The sequence below is a fragment of the Sinocyclocheilus rhinocerous genome, unplaced genomic scaffold (assembly GCF_001515625.1).
Source record: "Sinocyclocheilus rhinocerous isolate Xijiao unplaced genomic scaffold, SAMN03320098_v1.1 scaffold1449, whole genome shotgun sequence".
Taxonomy (NCBI): Eukaryota; Metazoa; Chordata; class Actinopteri; order Cypriniformes; family Cyprinidae; genus Sinocyclocheilus; species Sinocyclocheilus rhinocerous.
Window position 1 is genome coordinate 693229 of NW_015664992.1, and position 4990 is coordinate 698218.

Sequence of the window (4990 nt, forward strand, 5' to 3'; positions counted from 1 at the left end):
CTTTATTTGGGCAAAATAGTTTGCCTTTGTACTGGCTATGGCCAGTTTCTTGTGTATGAAATTGGCCACACTTTCTGCACGTATTTGCTTTTACAGTACGATTGTACGACCGTTTGGTTGGGGTGTCTGTGCCATTTGCAGGTGGGTGAGAGGAAATTGCTCCAGGGTTAATGGTGAAAAATGGGGCTGGGCAGGGCACCAAAAACATCTGAGACACATCAGGGGCAGTGGGTGTGTCAGGAACCAATGGGTGTGGTGCTGTCGGCCTGGGATAAATTGTTCTTAGCTGGCTGAACGCTGAGGGTGTAAGGCTGATGGCCCAACTGGAGTTGCTGTGGCAGATGTACAGGCAGCTGAGGGCTTGATATTTCTAAACTTTGTCTTTGCCTGTCCACATGTGTCTGGTGGCATCTGGTAGTTATGCAACTGGTGGCTATATTGTGGAGGCACAACAGGCTGTACTCGTGCTGGAGGCAGAGCATCCAATGCCACTGGACGTGCCTCTGGAAGGTCCAGCCCTTGCAACAGCACGGAGACCTCCTGACCCTTTAAACGGTTATTTTGCCACGTTGTAAGGGTCCTCTGATTTACCTCAACTAGCTGAAGGGTTGTTTCGCTCATCACCGTTCCATTGCTTAGGATTAGCTGCCGAATTCTTCAGTAATCACGAAGAATGAGATCCCATCTAGACAGAGATTCTGTCTGCTGTTTTTTGGGGCTTCGGTGGATGTTACATAACCTTATGAAAATAATTTCAACAAAGCGACAGCAATTAGGCCACTGTGCTGGAGAGCCGCTAGAACCCAAAACACTCCTTTTTGTGCTGCCGACACCAGGAGTGAAGACAGCTTTCTTTTTTGGGGACCTAAAACGTCCTGTAAGTAGCCTATCTTGATGACGAGCAGCATACACCACCCTGTCTTTATCAAATTGGTCCAGGTTCTGCCACAAACCCACAATGGTCGCAACTTGTTGGTTGGTAAGTGTGAGGTTTGTCTGTGTGCGCAGCTCCACCAGACACTCCGCCAATGCATCCACCCGGTCCATTATCCATTCCAGGAATGCAGTGCTCGTCAACAGCCTGGAAATATATAACTGTTGGTTAGGTAATTACATGCGGTTAAGTGAGTTTGTGGGATTTGCTGGTTAATGGCAAATGACTAAATGAGTGACAATTGGTATAGAAAAGGAAATTTTTACCATTGCTGAGGCACTGGTGTAGCTAAAGGAGCCTGGACACTGAGCAGCGGTGCAGCTTGTCTGTGGGGTTCCTCAGGGCTCTATTCTGGGACCAGTTTTATTTTCTCTGTATATTTTGCCATTGAGTTTTATTTTAGAAAAATTTGGGATTCATTATCACTTGTATGCAGATGATTCACAAATTTATTTACCATTGAAACAGGACCATAAATGTGCTTTGCAGTCTCTGCATCAATGTCTGACAGAGGTTAAGTGCTGGTTGGCAAATATTTTTTTTCAATTGAATGAAGATAAGACAGATGATTTTATTTGGTAATAAGGGTTATGTTAATGATATCTATGACTGCCTGGGGCAGTTTCCTGGGAAGAAACTGTCCTGTGTAAAAAAAAACCTTGGTGTCATCTTTGACTCTGAGCTCAAATTTGACAGACAAATTAATGCTGTTGTTAAAAATAGCTTTTTCCATCTAAGGTCAATATCTAAGCTGAAGTCCACCCCCTCTTTCGAAGATATGGAGAAGGTTGTTCATGCTTTTGTGTCATCTCGTTTGGACTATTGTAATGTGTTGTATCTGGGTTTGAATCAGCTCTCTCTCTCTCTCTCTCTCTCGTTTGCAGCTTGTTCAGAACTCAGCTGCCAGGCTTTTAACAGGTACAAAGGGGAGAGAGCATATTACTCCTGCATTAATCAAACTGCATTGGTTACCTGTACGATACAGAATACATTTCAAAGCGTTGCTGTATGTTTATAAGGCTGTGCATGGTCTATCACCTGACTATGTTACTGATTTAATTAGTGTCTATCAATCCAGCAGATCTCTGCGCTCAAATGATTAACTACTCCTAATGGTTCCGCGATCTCGTCTAAATGTGTATGATATTTGTTGTTACTATTATTATTAATTTATTTTTATTTTTTATTTTATTTTACTGTTATTATTTTTCATTTGTTTTTATATTATAATTTTTTTCTCCTATCTTTCTCTGTACAGCACTTTGGTTCCAGTCATGGTGTTGAAAGTGCTTTATAAATAAAGTTTGAGTTGAGCTGAAGGAGTCTGGACACTGGGCACTGGTGGAGCCTGGACACTGGACACTGGTGGAGCCTGGACACTGAGCAGCGGTGGAGCCTGGACACTGAGTAGTGGTGGACCCTGGACACTGAGCAGCGGTGGAGCCTGGACACTTAGCATTGGTGGAGCCTGGACACTGAGCAGCAGTGCACCAGGTAGAACTGGTGGACCTGAAAGGACTAAGTCATCTGATGCCACAAGATTTGCCACTGTGGCTTCCTCTCCAAAGAAATCAATGAAACCCTCATCCTTTTCCACTTGCTCCTCCACATCTATCTCCTCCAGCAACTGAGAGGTCCTATCAGAGGTAGGGCACATGTCCTCCAGGGGCTGACTATTCTGCCTCAACAAGTACTGCACTCCAATGAGCTCCCCTGAGGAAATATTTGTAACAGGAAATGTTTTTAAAGGAAATTAATCAGAAAGGTTTATTCTGAAATGCAGTAAATATTTTTGTTGTCAGCTTCTGCATGAACAAAAAATATATAATTCAGAGGGTATCATAAAAAGACAGGATTACTCTATATTCTACTATGTATTTTATTTTCTGCCCTGACACCTAGAACACAGAATCCAGTGTACAAAAATTCTGGTAGTATAATTTTTCTCTGATATAGATTTGTAATTTTAACAAAAACATGCTACATCGTGAACTGTATTTATCTAGTGAAGCTAGGGACCAATTTCCAGCCATACAACTTATCGTAGTTCTCATTGACAGAGTAAACCAGCTCCCCTGTGTAAGTGCGCAGAGTTGAACCTCCATCTACAACAGCAGCTGCAGCCCGGTCCTGATTCCAGCGTAACAAACCTTCCAGGAGATAAATCTGGAAGTTCAGGCTGTTTGTGCTGTTCCCTAGAAAAAGAAATAGAAAGCCAAACATTGTTTTGAGAAAATGCAAAAGAGAAAATTGTATCTGCAAATATCTAAATAAACAGGAATTAGTGGTAAGATGTGTTATATTTTGACATGACAAACCTGGAATACATCTGCTTAGGTGGCAGTGAAATGATTCCAGGGATGTGGAGCCTCTGGCTCACCGAAAAGTTTTTAGAACCACCCCACCCTTGTTTATGGTTCCAGTTTCCGTGTAGAGCGGCACATTTGGAGGGTCCTGAATACAGGTGACGTGCCGCCTCTGGACATTCCAGATGTGCTGCATTCTCACACTGTCAAGGAGTGGAATACCAAGGGCATCATTCCCCTTACCACCCATGAGCTCTCTGATGAGCATATCAAGGAGGTGGATAGTGGTTTCCTCTCCTCGTGTTCTCCTCCTGCAGTGTTGGAGCAGCTCATCTTTACTTATGTGATGGTCCAGCTCTGCCTCCGTCAGTGCAGGCCAGCCCTTTGAGCCCACTCAAAAATACAGGATGACAGCCTAGCCATAAAAGCAGGGTACAGCTGGTGGGCATCAGTGGTGCACCTTACTGCCAGACGTCGCATAAAATGCCAAATGTCTAGGCGGACTATGACATCGGGCCAGCCGCTGAACCACCTCTTCAGTTTAGTCTCTCCCACTTTCTTGCAACAGTCAGAGTCCACATAAATGGCAGTGGAAGGACCAACACCAGCTCTCTGGTATGGCTCCATGAGAACCACACGTTTCAACCACTCATCACTGTTGTTCTCCCTCAGCTGGCCAATGATCCTCACTGGGCCATTCTCTATGCCCCTCTCACTCAGCAAGTGAAGAACCCGAATGTCACAGGCATACCTTGGAAAAAAGTATTCATTCAAGTATCTTATTATCAGGTATCTAATTATTGTAGAAAATATCAAAAAAGGTAGCACATGAGTGAACATGACTGCAAAATAATTACTTGCATGTGAGGATGACCCTGAATTCAGATCTATGGGCCAGGTCCAACTGCTGCAGCCCAGCCTGACTCCAGGACAGGTAGCTGGTTCTACACCTGGTGCAGATCAGGGTCTCTTTCATTTGTAGTAGATTTGTAGTATCTGTCGATATCTAACACCTGTCTTACCCTCCTGTGCAGACCACCACCACACAGCTGATGCCAGGCACAGGCAGGGTTAGTACACTGGAGCCGCACCTTCCACAGCCTATATGGCATCCAGAGCAAGAGACGCTGTGAAAAAAATCTATCAGGAGTTGGAGCTTGGTGGTACAACAGGGCTGGTGGTGGGGGGTGATAGCACAACTGTAGGTTTTCATGCAGCTCCAGCTTTCCTTTTGCACCAACCCTAAAAAGTGCTTCCGACACCCACTTCTGGTCCTGCTGTGGCATTGATTGTGGCCACAGTAGTGGGAGATCTTCTGGCTGAGATGAGACCTGCTGATATTATCAAAAACACTTGTTTAAATAAAAGCTAAGAGAGCATTAAATGACGAAGGCATGTTTATATTTTGAATGACATCTTACTGGGCTCCTCACAACAGCAAACTGAGAAATAGTCGATGGCGTTGCGGTTTCTTTGATGCGTTGTGATCTCTGAGCAGTGTTGGGCAAGTTACTCTGAAAATGTAATCAAATTACTGATTACTGATTACTCCTTTTAAAAGTAATCACATAACTGTTATGATTACTTTATTTCAAAAGTAATTAGCAATTAGTTACATTACTAGTTATGTTACTTTTTTTCTCCATGAAATTTATGAAATCCCAGCATACACGCTCCCGATAAATATTTGTTATTAAAGCATCAACATTCACAGAACACAGTTATTTTTAACTAAAGCAAGCGGCTGCTG

At 43.6% G+C, this 4990-nt stretch overlaps 1 pseudogene; it reads right to left on the bottom strand.

Annotated features, from left to right (window-relative positions):
- Nucleotides 1-282: 282 nt before the first annotated feature.
- Nucleotides 283-4990, bottom strand: part of LOC107730610 (uncharacterized) — a 13964-nt pseudogene continuing 9256 nt past the window's right edge.